Source organism: Ursus arctos, unplaced genomic scaffold (assembly GCF_023065955.2).
Source record: "Ursus arctos isolate Adak ecotype North America unplaced genomic scaffold, UrsArc2.0 scaffold_11, whole genome shotgun sequence".
Classification (NCBI taxonomy): domain Eukaryota; kingdom Metazoa; phylum Chordata; class Mammalia; order Carnivora; family Ursidae; genus Ursus; species Ursus arctos.
Window position 1 is genome coordinate 16,104,361 of NW_026622775.1, and position 16,027 is coordinate 16,120,387.

Sequence of the window (16,027 nt, forward strand, 5' to 3'; positions counted from 1 at the left end):
AAAAGATGTGGTGTATATATACAATGGAATATTACTCAGCCATCAGAAAGGATGAATACTTACCATTTGCATCAATGTGGATGAAACTGGAGGGTATTATGCTGAGTGAGACAAGTCAATCAGAGAAAGACCATTATCATATGGTTTCACTTACATGTGGAATATAAAAAACAGGGCAGAGGACCATAGGGGAAGGGAGAAAAAACTGAATGGGAAGTCATCAGAGAGGGAGAAAAGCCATGAGAGACTCTTAACTATTGGAAACAAACTGAAGGTTGGTGGAGGGGAGGTGGGTGAGGGGATGGGGTAACTGAATGATGGACGTTAAGGAGAGCATATGATGTGATGAGCACTGGGTGTTATATGTAACTGATAAATTACTGAACACTGCATCTGAAACTAATGATGTACTATAAGTTGGCTAATTAAATTTAAATAAAAAAGAACAGAGACTGGACATAATATGTAATTATTTTGTACATATAAATCCAATCTTAAACCACACTCAGGGGGATAAGGTACTGAAGAATCCTGAAAAGACATCTGAGCCATCAAAAATCAGTATTTTTCATTGCCATTTTAGTGATGAATTAAAGGTTTTAGTACTTCAATCTTTAAATATTTATTGTCCATGTACAGTGTGTGTAAGTGAGAGTGACTGATTAGCAAAGTGGAGGACAGGAAAACAGACTCTCTGAGATTTGCTCAAAGACTCAGGGCTCAAAGTCTCAAAGAAATCAGCCTTTAAATTGATAAATAGTCACACCGGAGACTTTTCTGCTGCTAATAAGGGGGGCAGGGGTAGCTCCTGCTAGGAAAAGACCTTGGACCAATAAAAAAATAGTAATATTAATAATTATTAGAACACTTATAGGGGTGCCTGGGTGGCTCAACTGGTTAAGCTCTTGATTCAGTTGGTTTGACTCTTGATTTCAGCTCAGGTCATGATCTCTGGGTCATGAGATCTGGTCATGTTGGACTCTGCACTCAGCACGGAATCTGCCTGTCCTTCTCCATCTGCTCCTCCCCCTGCCTTGCACTCTCTTTCTCTCAAATAAATAAGTAAAAATAAAATCTTTTAAAAAAAGAAAGAAAAAAAAGAACAAACACTTATATAGCTAAGTGCTTTACAGACATTATTGCATTTAAAGCAACAATGTGAGAAGTAAGTACTCTGATTATCCCTCCTTACAGACAAGGAAACCAAGGCACAAAAAAGTAAAACATTGAATGATTGGATGAACTGCCTGTAGAGCCTGACCACTTCTCTCCACAACAGGAAACTGCCTCCATTGCCAATATCATTGGGTTATAACAGAACAGTCTGTGCAGTTTATGATACTCCATGAAAGGATTGGACCCCAAAGATGATGCGTCTGACACATGGATTTGGGGTAAGGTGGGGTAAGGAGTACTTTTGCAAAATTATTCTTGGTGGTATCCAGAATGTAAATGTATATCTTGTCTGGGTTAATTAAATAATCAGCTTCCAATCTGGGTTGTAATATCCAATTGCCTCTTTTTTATGTATTTAACCAGTGACAACCTGGTCCAGGGTAAGACTTGACAATAATTTTCTGATGTTTTATATCCATAAAAGAAGAAAGAAAAAAATGAATAAACTCCTACAGCCATTTGGGTCTTGAATAGCATAGACAAAATCAATCAGAAAGTCAACTATCTTGACAATTTAATGACAAAAATGTAACTAAGTTATTTACATCTATTTCATCAATTATCATTCATTTTCCATGTTATTTAAGCCTTTTCATGGTAGAGAGCATTAGAACACTCACCTTCTGCTCCAGTTAGCCCCCAGAATTTTAAAATAGATACAGAGGGAGAAATCAGTATAGAACAAAAGAAACATACTTATAAAGAGAGTTAACTAAAATTAAGTCTTTATGATATGAAGAGATGGATAGTTCAGTGTTTGTGGATATCTATAGTTAAGTCATCACAGGTCATGCCAGTGCATTTAGCAAAAGTCTGTTACTTCTGCCACCTGTATATGCATCAGCTGGTGACTTTAAGGGCATGACAGGGATGTAGGACTGTCTGGCCCTTGACTTGATTTTTACCTAGCTTTCAGAACCACTGCTCTGATCATTGCTGCTGTGTTTAGAGAATAATTTTTGATTGAATTGGTATTCAGATCATCATTTAGAATGGAAACCTTAGAAATGTAAGATAAAGGCAGTTGAGGGAGATCAACAGTGATCATTGAGAATGATGACCACAACCCAAATGAGCCACAGGAAATCTCTGAGTGTCCACCTCCCTCTGCTTTTGACTCTGCCTCACCTTCTCTCTGGATCTCTCTGTTCTTCCTTTCTCTCTTGTTTCTCACTCCAGATTTCTTCTCTTTTCTTCTCTTTCCGCAGCTTTATTTGCTTTCATCCCAATTAGTGTCTTGTTCAATCCTCATACCATGAAACCAACATATATTTTAATGATAATTGTTTTATTAAACAAAACTTCTAAAATCTTAGTATTCATTTAAAGTAAAATGACTTGAGTGTTATATTCTCTTTTAGGAGCAAAAAAAGCTTTTTTAATGACCTTTGGTATTTGATCTTTGTTGGGTTTTTTTCCCTCTCTCTTATTAGTCAATGATATTTTTACAAGAAAACAACATTCTTTGCCTTTTCCTGATCTTTGAAAATATAAGTCAGGGAAAGCTGTGAAAAGGCAATATCTGCTTAGTATCTGAGGAAAAGATAATTTGGGAATATCATATGTTTTCTTTCTGAATCTCTAAGGAGCTATTTTATTTTAGAAAGAGCTCTCTTACCTGTGTTAATTTTTCCCTGTGTTCAAAGCTCTCTGAGCTGCCACAGTCATGGACCTCTGTGGAAACCTCCACACTGTTAGTTCCTACTCTGCACATAACACGCCCCAAACCTGAGACACACACAGACACACACACACACACACAGACACACACACATGCACAAACACACATCCAGAAGGTACCACCAGAGAGAAAACACTTTCATGTGAGTATTTCTATTTTATTTCCTTCATCTACTAAGTTTTATGCAGATAATCTAGGGAGAGAATGTTGGTTGGTAGGTTTATATTTCCCATATAATATTGCATATCATAATTGGTGTACAATAATAGTTTATTAAATTCCATTTATTATTGGTTGGAGGCTTCCTGAGGCAGAGTTCAAGGAGGGTTTTAAGAAAAAGACATTAGATTAAAAAGTCCTTGATAACTGAAAGCTATATTCGGAATATATATACGTGTAATGCTCTGGGAGCATAGGACAACATCTGGGGGGGGAGATCATGAGGTGACTTGGTTGAGATGGAAGGACAGGCTCAGACACATGCAACAGATTAAGGGAGTGTTGAGACCAAACTAGAGGAAGGTGAGAAATGTACACTGAAAGTGTGTTCTGCGTACATATCTGGTGCACATACCAGGCACTAATATGTGCCACAAATAAGGTGACATTTCAGTAAGGTAAAATGTGACACTGTTTGGAGTAATTGACTGACACACATCTGTAGAAGTTTTGGGACACTCATTGTCTTATTATGTTAACAAAGCGATATTGCTGCCCTGACAGGGCTCGTTGGAGAGGCTGCCTTGCAAGTGAAGGGGAGGGAAGATGGACAGTATTTTGTGCCCGTCCACCCCTGCTTTCATCAGAGAAAATCCTCTTTTATCTGTTTCACACATGGGGTCCTGTGTAAGATCTAGTTTTAAAAAAAGGTTTACCCTCTAGGAAAAAAAAAAAGTGTTAAAGTGACTGATTGAGCTTCCTATTTACCGAGCCCAGGGTAGTGGAACTTCTGCCCATGCCCAGGTGTTCTGCCTTGGGTGAGGAAGCCACACCATGGCCCACAGAGGGTTTGGCAAGCCCACTTTTGCTCCGTGGCCCATGGGTTGCTGATAGATCATTACAGTTAACGTTTATTGGGTGCATATTCTGTGCCAGGCGTTATTCTCAGTTTTGTACATATTCTACCTTTTAGTATTCTTGGACAATATATTCATGTATTAATATATCATAAACCAGGCTGCCTCTTACAATCAATGGCAACTTTGAGTCAATGAAGTACAATAAACCACCTAATCCTCACCTTTGCGAGGCAACTATTATTATCATTCATTGTAGAGATGAGAGAACAGGGTATGGGAAACTTGTCCAAGGTCACACCTGTAAGTGCTAATGTGATGTCTGCTGCTCAGACACATTGGCAAGGTGGTAAGAGGCCCACGATGATTCCTGTTAGTGCTGGGAACAGACAATTCAACATTGGAACCAGTGGCATTCTATGAAATTATGCGTAACCTGCCAGGAAAAGGAAGCCTAAGACTCACAATTCTCTGTATTTCTATAAACTCTGCCCTCTGTCACTAATCTTATTCACAGTAAAAATCATCAGTCTTTTAATGAGAAAGATGACAAGGAAGTTTTTGCCTTTAAAGGGTATATAGTAAGACCATTAAAACTGATCCTTGCACATAGCAGGGACCCATTAGCAGGGATCCTCATGGATCATACTTTTAAAATGTCATAGTGGTGGCTGCCACATGTTAAATTTATTTGCTAAATAGGCATTGGGGAATATTGTGGTTAGAGCTTTGACAATCTCAGTTGATTTCTGAACAGATTCACAAGATATAAAACAGTTTTCCTGACTACTCGAGAAATAGGAAAGGCCTTTAGGCAAAGGGGGATCATCTATAATTGTTCACTATAAGCTCACTGGAATAAAGGTGAAGAGAATTAAAATGAATCGCTCTGATCAGGTACAGAAAGTCTTAATTGTTAGAAAGATGAATAAGAACAAGACCCACAGGGGAGCTCGGTATACTTCTGCTTTGTGTGTGCGTGAGGTGGGGGAAATACACGGTTTCCCTGTCACCTAGTGAGAGCAAATGGGCAAATGACGTGAATTTAGCGTATGTCACCTAGGCGGCCTGTGGCTTAGGAACATGCTGAGTCAGTTTGCTACTTGTGAATTTACATCACCTTGATGGCGGACTTCCCCAAAAGTGGAATTCTAAGCAACCTCACATCCCTACCTGGGGAGAGCAGAGATTTCCTTTTTCCTCTCTCTGACAGTCCAAATAGTGAGGTGGATTTAGACCAGACCTTATTCCCTCCACCCACATTTTCCTTTACATAACAACAGAAAAAGATTTTTCCTACAGCTTAGTCACTGGCAGATTAAATAGCATTCTGAAAATTAGGAGGCAAAGTGACAAAACTGCTTTCAAGGAATTTGTTTTTCATGTCTAAGTTGATGAGTCTTGAACTCATTATTCAGCACTTACCATAAACATGTACCAACCCAAAAGATAAAATAAGTTGCTACTTAAAACAATAAATAGGAAGCATTACATCATCAGAAAACACTCATGGAGCCTGTGTGTACTTGGTATTTCTTGAGATGCTATCAGGTCACTGCTTTGTGAAGACACACGGCAAACCTTAATGACACGCGTGCTTGAGAAAATGAAAGCACATTGGCCTTTATGTGTGAAAATGACACTAAATGTGATCAGACAAATGTGCGCTCGAGGTTTGTTTTTCAGTCGCACTGAGGTTTTTTTTCCCATAATTTCTGTTCACATTTACTGCTGGTGACCCATGTCATGATTTTAAGATGATTAGCAAGAGTTAGAAGTATCATCTTTGCTCACAAAATGTTTTTTGTCTTCGAGATTTTCACAGGAATTAAAACCGTGAGCAAGTGCTTCGCATCACGCTATGAATCTTCAGTAAAAATAATCTGGACTTACATGAATTTGGGGACAGGCTAGTAACACACACGTTAAGACATTGGTAAGATATGGAAGTCATAACAATATTAGTTACATTTGAATTAATCTGATAAAATTAGGCGAATTATTATGGAATAAGAATTTCAGCCATTTAACATGCTGGTGAGATTCCTTCCTTAGGCTTAACATTAGAATTCATCTCGATGATATTGGGTTAAATTCCTTGGTCATTTTTTCCCGTTTTTAGGCAGCACCTCAGATAACTGCCACCTGCCACAGTGTAAAGACACTGTATGACTATCTCACTTGCAACTTTCTTTCCAGGGTCTGGCACAATGTCTGGCACAGAAAGGTACTTAATAAATATTTGTTGCTTGTATGCATGAAGGATTGATTTATTGAATGATTGAAAGACTCAATTCATTAACTGATTATTGGCATGTACAGGAAATGTAATTGGATACCAATCACCTGCCCAACCCTGATTCTTACAAATAAAATGAGACTTAGGCACCAAAATGAGAGAGAACAAACCTTAGTCTTTTAACCTAAGCATCCAGAAAGCGGATAACTCAGGTTCTAGAAAATAGATAGTGACTTCCCTGCAGTTATAGCCACCCAAAAAACCCTGCAGGTGTACCCTAGATAAGACAGTTTCCGCTCATGAAACAAGCACTCGTTAATAAACGTAGAAGCGGTCACTTGAACAGAAAGCTAGGCAAATGTCTTGAGCCGTTAAAAAAAAAATTTCCTTCAGAAAAGCATTTCTTTTGATGATAACTTTTTAAAAATAATTTATGTAGTTTCTTTTTCAGTAGCCGTGCTCGATCTGTATCGTGCAGCATTATTAGCATTTGTTAACAACAGAAGTGGTAAGGAAATTACTCACCACAATTGTTAGATTGGGTTATTAGAGGCAAGGAGGGAAGAGTGGCCTTCATGAGTACTCAGTTCAGATTGCTGCAGTCAGCAGAGGTGTGGGCCATAGTGGGGGAGGATGTGAGAATGGAGGAGGGAATTGGCTTGCCTCAGTTTCTGGTGAAGCATTAAAATTTGTAATGCAAGCCACCTAGCTTGCAAGAACAATTGGTTTCCTTTGTTCTAGAAAAGAAGTGTTGCTGGGGAATACATTCAGATGAGGAATAAACACGGCTCTAAACTTTTTTTGAGTTTGAATTTCATGAAAGCCTCACAGAAGTAAGGTGATGGCTCAGGAAAGCAGTATATATACTAATTTTTCATTTTTAAGATTGGAAAATTAGATTATATCAGTCATTTCTCAAGAATGGTTTGGTGCCATGGCTTAGTCTCCAGTGACAAATTTGCATGTTCCATGCGCTTTGGTCCCTGTGTGTCTGCGCATAATGAAGACATCTTTGTTTATTTAAAAATCATTCATTCAACATTTATTTGTTGAACAGCAGCTAGTCACACTTTCTCTATTTTTTCTGTGTGTGAAAAAATGGAATGGTCTTTAACTGTGTTTTATTGCATACAACTAGCAAATGTTTTAGCAGGATTTTTGTAAAAATGAAAAAAAAAAAAACCCAACCCCCTCTCTCTGCAAAAGAATTATTTTTGAAAGTGCCCCTGCCTCTGAGAGGAGGAAGCCCTACGTCCTGGCTGAGGGGAGTGTATTCTGGATTTCAGCCCCTAGGTGGGCACCATTTTGCAGTACACAAAAAGTATCCCTATATGTGGAATCTAGTCTTAGGTGCAGCCTTACAAAAACAGTTTGGGTTTTGTCCACTTTTGGGCGATTTGGACCAAGTATCGGGAGAGTTCCTTCAGTCTATGTTAGACAAAGAATCTGTATACCAAAGACTCTGGTCTCAATTGTTCATCTGCCAAATGAGGGAGTTGGACTAGATTCCTTTTTTCTTCCCCTAAAAAAATATGTATTTTGGTTATATAGTAGGGAGGTCAAGAGCATGGGCTTTGGAGTCAGACTACTTGAGTTTGAATTCTGGCTCTATGTATGATTTAAGAGCAACTTCATCTTGGAGAATCTCTCTGACCCTCAGTTTCTTTATTTTAAAATAAAGATGATAGTACCTAGTACCTAGTTCATAGAGTTATTATGAGAATTAAATGCGATATGGCATGCAAAGCACTCAATACAATATCTGGAATAAGTATTCAATAATCATTATACATGACAATGTTTATGATGATGACCATGTGATTCCATATCTCAAGAAAACCAAGGGCAGCTAATCCCGTCTTTTGCCTAACAGAGTTCTTGCATCAGTAATCTCATTAATACTCAATAGTTTATCCACATTTTCTGCTCAGCCAATTATAACACCTTCTGGGTCACTTATCTACAATAAATACGGACACTCATTTCGTAGGCCTCGATAAGGTTACTGCCCTCTATCACCTAATACTATTGTAATACTCCTTTAGATACTATCTTTGCTATCTTTCTAGAGGAAAGTCAACTAGCGCGCAATTTTGCCTGCACCAAATAATTGGTGTTTGGACTGACACCTCTTCATACTTCCGAAAGCAGCCTCTAAAGATTCTCAAGAATACACCCTTAAGCAGATGAGTTCCTGAAGCTCCTGAGAACCATAATGTATCAGTTAGCCATTGCTGTATAACCAACAACCCCAAAACATAGTGGCTAAAAACAATGACCATTTATTATTTCTTGTAAGCTGTGGGATAGCTTAATAGCTCTGCTGATCTGGGGTAGACTTAACTGATCTTGGCTGGGCTCACTCATGTGTTTGCAGTCAGTAGCAGATTGGCCTTGGTCTGGACACTAGGTTCTCCTTACATGGCTCCCACGTCTCTCCAGCCTAGGCACATTTTGATGGTGGTGGCAGGGCTCCAAAAAAGAAAGTGGAAATAACGAATCTTTTTTTTTAAGTCTTTCCTTGGCTCAAGTTTACTACTATCTCATTAGACAAAGTAAATAACATGGCCAAGCCCAGAGTCAGCATGGAAAGGTACCACCAAAGGATACGGATAGAGGGAGGCATGAAAAACTGAGGTCACAACTACAATCTACCTCATACAGTAAATATTACTTTGAAAGATTTCTAACTTAGAATTTTATCTTATAAAATTATCTAGTAGCCAGCTTCATTGTTTTAATATTCAGTCATATATATATACATACATACATACATATATATATACACATACATATATATATACACATACATATATATATACATACATATATATATACATATATGTATGTATATATATATATGGTTGTTTCTTGCTTTATTCACAAGAAATGTCTTGAAAAGCATTACAAAATCTAGAAATAAGTTGCTGGTTTCTAATGAAATAATAAAATCATGTCTGAAGCATTCTGTTTTGTTTTCTACTTCCCTGCATAGCTTAGTCAAGATCTTCAGAGAATTAGTCATCTCAAAGATATAATTGTCACCGCCCAGTGCAGCTTAAAGACTTTCCTGTACCCCAAACATTGTTTTATGGAGGACCCCTAAAAGCCCCATTGCACTTTGAAGAACAGAAATTTGCGTGTTAAAGATTGAGCAAAGTCTTGATCAAGTTCTCTTCATGAACTTCCTCTATATGGTCTTTTAGAAATCAGTTAGCAAAATCCTTCTAAAGAAGATAAAAAAATAAAAATAAAAAGGGAGGCTGAATTTATCCCTGCTAAGGTAAAACTGAAGCATTGAATTATGCAGTTAAGTCATACGCTAGGGGATGACACCTAAAACAGTATGAAGACTGGGCTTCCCCTTTTCATAACAATTAGGTGTCCTGGCTGCATAGAAGCCAGCTCAGAGAAGGGAGATAGCACTCATTAAAGAGCTGGTTCGAAGTGGCTTGCAAAATCCTAGTTATCCAACCTTCAAGTCCTCCAAAGTGTAAGTTGTCTATTAGAATTCTCATTTGGACCTTCACTTTAGGATCTGCAAAAACACTCTTGAAATTGTCAAATATACCTCCTAATTTAGTTTATATCTCCATAATCTGTCATAGCAACACAAGGGCTCAGACCCTTAAGAAAACCTCGACATATTTCAAGACACCATGTGGTCTGCTGTCCTCTAACTTATTAAACCAAGCCAGTTTAATATTTTCTCATAGGACCTAGTTTCCAACAATATCATCATTTTGTTCTCTGTTTTTCTCTAGACCTTGCAGCTCTTTGTCACATCTGCTCTTAAATATGGTGACTGTGCTGCCCAGAGTATGATAAATTGGGACAGTTCCCAGGTTCTACACCTTGTGTGTCCCCTCCCACCACCACCACCACACCACACACACATTATAATGACAGGTGGCTAGGAAATGACTCAGGAGGTAGAGTGTGCAGGAACAAGAGGAGATTTCCAGCACACATGTAGAAAAACACTTGAAGGTTTCATATATAAATGTACGCCATCAATAAATTCATCCTTCCTTACCACAACAGTTAGTAGCAGAGTCCTTCCATTTTTCCACAGACTCTGTAAGATAAAAGTGACTAATTAAAGGATTCCTATCTCCTTCCAAGTCTACCTTTAATATTCACTATAACAAAAAGTCATCTGAACTAAGAGTCAGCCCCAAATGATGTGATTTACCCCCACCTATCTCACTGCACCAACAATTTTTGGTAACCACCAATTATAAGTTATTCTTCTAACCATGCAGCCTGATAGCTGTTTCTCTTTTGATCAGTACTCCAATGCTTACTATATTCAGTTGGACTACTATAACTCCCTGGTCTTTTTCCCCTTGTTCCTTTTTTCTTTTCTTTTTTTTTTTTTTCTCTTAAGAACTCAAATCTTAGTATTTTCTCACAAAAGTAGCAGGAATGGATTGGCTGAGTGCATAAAGAGAGTTATCCCTATGGGTCCCGCTTTGCATACTTGCCTCTTCCTCATGGAGTATTGCATGGGACAAGTCCTCCAGGATCCACTCTGAGAACTCTGGCCTAACTTATAAAGGCACATCCCCAGCACAGAGCACAAGCATCCCTCCCAAGGGAAGTAGCTGAACAGAACAAGCTTCCCCCACTCAGGTTTTCTACCTAGTCATTGAATTCCAACAGACTAAATTTAGCTGCCACCACTCAGAGGTAAATGGGGAGATAATATAAAATACTCTTAAAGATCTCTTTGTTAGTAATCTAGCATGTAAGTAGGGATATTTCCTGTTTTCTCCCACTGATTTTTCAAATCTAGAGTTTAGGATCATTCATTCAATCAATGAATATTTGAATACATATTTTGTGCCAGGCAAATAAAGCAAGAATGTCAGAACTCATGGAGATTATATTCTGGTGGGTAGAAACAGATAATGAACAGATAATAACACATAATGTAAGGTATGTCAAACTCTGATAATTGCTTACCAGAGAAACAGTAGGAGAAGATAGGGAATGTGGGGGTTGGGAATAGATGCTGTTTTTCATAGGTACACAAAAAAGGCCTAGGAATGAAAAAATGAGGAAGTAAGCCATGTGAATATCTGCTGGAAGAACACCACAGGCAGAAGGAATAGCCAGTGGAGATGTAAAGTAAGCAGTTAGATGTACAAGTCAAGAGTTTCAGAGAAAGTTCAGGTCTGGAAATATAAATTTGAAGTGATCAATGTGCGTATGGTGTTTAAGCTGAGAAGTTGGTTGAGATCACCAAGGGAGTTAGTGTAGATGGAGAAAAGAGGAGGTGTGAGAATTAAGCCTCAAAGTTTGAAGTTTGGGGTGATGAGGAATAATCAGCAATGCACACTGGAGGAGGAATGCACACTGATGAAGGAGAAAAACCCAGAGAGTGGAAGCCAAATGAAGAAAGATTGACTGATTGATCCTATGAAATGCTAATAGATGAAGTGAGCTGTAGGCTGCAAACTTACCTGGTTATAGCAGTGGGAAGTTGTTAGTGAACTTGAAAAGGGCTATTTCAGTGAGTTCATAAGGACAAAAACAGAGTTTAAGAGAGTAAGAAAGGAGAGAAAATAGAGTCAGTAAGAAGAGATCATTATTTCAAAGAGTTTTGCTATAAAGGGGAGCAGGGAAATGAAATCATAGGGAGAGAGGGGTGAACAGTCAAAAGTACTGTTTTTAAGATTTATTTATTTATTTGAGAGACAGCACAAATGGGAGAGGCAGAGGGAGAGAGAATCCCAAGCAGACTCTACACTGAGCCTGACCTAGGGCTCGATTTCACAACCCTGAGATCATGACCCAAACTGAACCCAAGAGTCAGATCCTCAACAGACTGTGTTGCCTAGTTGCCCCAAAGCTATTTTTAAGATGGGAGAAATAGTAACCTGTTTTTATTCTCATGGAAATGATCTATTAGAAATGAGAAAATTGATGGTTAGGGGGTGGGGAGAATTGCTACAGTGACGTCCTTGAGTGATTAAGTGAAGGTGGGATCTAGTGCACAAGTAGAGGGCTTGCCCTAGAAAGGAGTACAAACTGTTTCTTCGGTGTAACAGGAGGGAATGCTGAGTATATGGGTACAGCTACAGCTAGGTAGATAGATATATAGGGTGGTAAGAGCATGAAGAAGTTCTCTTCTGATTGAGAAGAGAAAATGGAAATAAGGTCATCAACTGAGAATACGAATGGGGAAGTAGGTATTGGAAGAGAAGATAAGATGTCTAATAATCATATGGGAGTGGGAAAGAGTGAGTGAACTAGGGAATTTTGTGAGATTATTGGGTGGCTCTGTGGCCCATTTGAGGTTGATGGTCATGTATTTTTAGTGAGACCAATAGACATGGATGTGTGTTTCTCTGCAGCCAAGGTCAGCTGTGTGAATGTGAGCCCAGAGTAGGTATAGAGGTGGATTTAACCATGGTTGTACTTTTGCCATGTAAAGACAAGGGAGTAAGGGGATGATAATGGTGGATAAGAGGCAAGTGATGGCATGAAGATGGAGTAGGGGACAATCCAAAGTTAGTATGATCAATAAGTTTCAGGAGGTGACATGAAAGATTGTTGGAGCTGGGGCACTAGAGAGTATAAGCTGAAAAAACAGGAGGTGGTGGTCAGAGGGTGGGATGCTTAGAATTGAGGTTATAAAAGGATTAAAAGATATTGATAACAAGAAGGTCTAGTAGGATATGACCATGGAAGTGAGTGGCAGAAGAATGGTATAGGCAAGATCTTTGAGAGAGGTGAGTCAAGGAACTGACAGGCCAGAACATCAGGAGGATTATTTATGTGAATATTTAAATTACCAAGAATTGTCAGGAGCAATGTTGAAGGAAGTAAGTGACAATTAACTAAGAGTTAAAATTTCAAGGAATGAGGGAAAGGGACCTGGGATATGTTGTTAGGTGGTGGGGGCATTGGTTAAAGACAAACAAGGAAACTAGCTGGTGGTATGGGCATTATGGCATGCAGTTCAATGCACATGTTTTGTTGTTAGGGTGGAGGAAGCAAGAATAATCTGGAATTAGCAATATGGAGCAAGTCATTTGCATCTTGTCTTCTTTGTTCTTCATCTTTTGTATCTCCTGTAGTATTTCTTTCCAGTTAGGTATTTTAGAGGCATATTGCTTCTTGGCTTTCTTTACTCCTAATCTTTTTTTCTTATTGTGTTCACTTAGCGCCCTAGGGATCTAATGCTTAGGCCTGACTGTACATTAGAATCACCTGTAGAGATTTTTGAACATGATACTATACCTAGGCCCTTTGAGCTCTACTGATTTAATTGTCCTGGGGTCAGGTCTGGGCATCTGTAGTCTTTAAAGTTCTCCAGGCGATTCTAGTGGACAGGCAAGTTAAGAATCACTGCCCTAGGGAAAAGTTTGAAAAGGTTTGAGTCTTTGTAGACATATGCAGTGTTATGGGGAATGGGTCATGGTTTTCATCATATCCTTGAAAATATTCTTGACTCAAGAAGATTAACACTAAACCCCTTATTTTTCGAACGAGAAAACTTTAACCTTAATTGATTTTTTAAAAATCTTTTTCATTAGAGATGAAGAAGAGAATTGGGAAAAGGGAGAAATCTGGAAAGAACCATACCAAACTAGGTAAAATGATGGAGTCTTTTCCAAAACATCAGCAGGAATTTGAAACCTCCATGAAGTGGAATCCAGGAGACTAGCCCACTACCCTGTGCATCCAAGATCATCTCTGCCTCCCTTCCTGCCCTCTAAAAATGTGAAATGTACACAGGTCGCTGACTCTGGGGCTCTCTCACGGATGGTTTCTGCGTAGGAGTGTTGCACACACCAGGCTCACTTAGCACCTGCATTTCATGATGTGAAAACTGCACATCCATCATATGAGCATCACCTCAAATTATATAATTTTTTTCTCACAAAGTGGAAAAAAGAGGTTTCAGAATATGCATTCAATTTCTGCTGGCCTCCTGAAGGAGCAAGATGGGTCAAGAATGAGGTCGCAAAATCGGGGAGCTCTGGAGGCAGAGGCCCTCTTGGGCTGTGACGGCTGCCACTGTACTTTGCTTGCTGTGTCCACACTCTTGTCCCTTCACTGCTGCAGCAGGGCCAGCTGCCAGTGCCCTAGGTTTTGTGAATTTGCTCACATATTAAAATGTTTGCCAGCATTAATTCTATGGTTCTGGTTCCTTCACCACAGACCTTCTGATAGGGAAGACAGGAATGTCTTGGAATCACGTCCCTTAATCATTACCATCATTTTAGCCATCCTTTATCTTTTCAGTTTGGATTCTGAGATGCTCAAACCAAGCTATGACATTTCTAAGCAAATGGTACAAAGATAATAGGGAACAATTTATAACTTGTTAGAAAAGAGAGGTTCTGGTGAAAGTGGTAACCGAAGAAATTACTGAATATATCTGCCTTGGCCATGAAATTGCCCATCTCTAGCCTAGTGAGTATTAACACTTGCTTGGCCCTGCACATATTAGGGGGAAACAATTGGCAGAGAGAACAAATGCAGTGGGTAAATTACAAGTGGCTTCTTTGTCTCTCTTTTCTCTCCCTTTCTTCCTATCATTGGCTGTAGTTCTCCCTTTTTTCTTTCTGCTTCTAGTCCTTTACACCGACCTCACACGCACACTTGACTTCCACCCCCACATGTCATCCACTGACTCATGCTCTCATAGCCACCCACACAGTGGCTCACTGTGTGCTCCTTTCATGTCCATTTCTGTCCAGATGCCTTGGCTTTTTAGTTTTTGCCTGATTCTCCACAGGAGTAGCCTACAGGTCTGCTAACCCACCATGGGTTAATCTGTCACTCTCCCCACTCCTCGATAGTATTTGGATCAACTTGTGGAGGAGCCTGTGATGCCACACATAAATCTAAAGAATTCAGCACAAGATCTCCAGAGTGGAGGCTGCAAATTAGCAGCCCTTAGGTGAATCTGGTCAGTGTTCTCTTTAGCCTACACAGGATCTTAAAAATACTCTTGGGGCCATATTATCTTTAATAAAAATATTGAGTCAACATTTAAAGTTAGGAGATACTAATCATTGGTTAGAGTTGATTCACTTCTGTGCCCCTAGATAGGTTTAAATTTGCCAGTTTCCCACAGTCCCCACTACCCCTCATCCATCCCAACTTCCTACTTCTTCACTCATTTATGGTACTTTTCTTGCTTGTGGAGGCATTTGTGCTGGGCGTCTTCTCTACAGCAACCACAAAGGAATCCAACTCAGTTGGCCTAGAACCCAAACTCAAAAAGATAAACTACCATGGTGGTTGTGAAAACCCAGAAGGAAGAGCTGCCCTCTGGCTCTTTGGTATAATAGAAAGAGCATCTGCTTGGGAACAAACATGTCTAAGTCTAAGACCAGCTACTTGCTAATAGTTTAACTTTGGGTGAGTCTCTTAGCTGCTACAAACTTAAGTTTTTTTTTTTAATCAAATGGAGATATTAGTTGAAACATTGCTGTGAAACAATTTATTTAATAAAATACCTTACACAGTAAATGCTAGCTGCTATTAGTATCTACTTCCCCTCCCCTTTCTGGCCATACACATTCTTGAGTACTAATGAGTACATGTGCACAGTACTAATGAACATGTCAGCAGGGGCGAAGGGGTGATGCCAGCAATATTGGCTGATGATGAAGCCAAGAAGGTTCAAGAGTATTCCCAAGATTTGAGGGTGCCGCAAAGAGTTAGATGGGCAGAAGCTCTTGTCATAGTACCTACAAGCAGGACACTAAAATTCATCAAAATTTTTTATAATAATTTTTATTATGTTATGTTAGTCACCATATAGTATATCCTTAGTTTTTGATGTAATGTTCCATGATTCATTATTTGCGTGTAACACCCAGTGCACCATGCAATATGTGCCCTCCTTAATACCCATCACCAAATATTTTGTATCTCTGCTATGTTGAT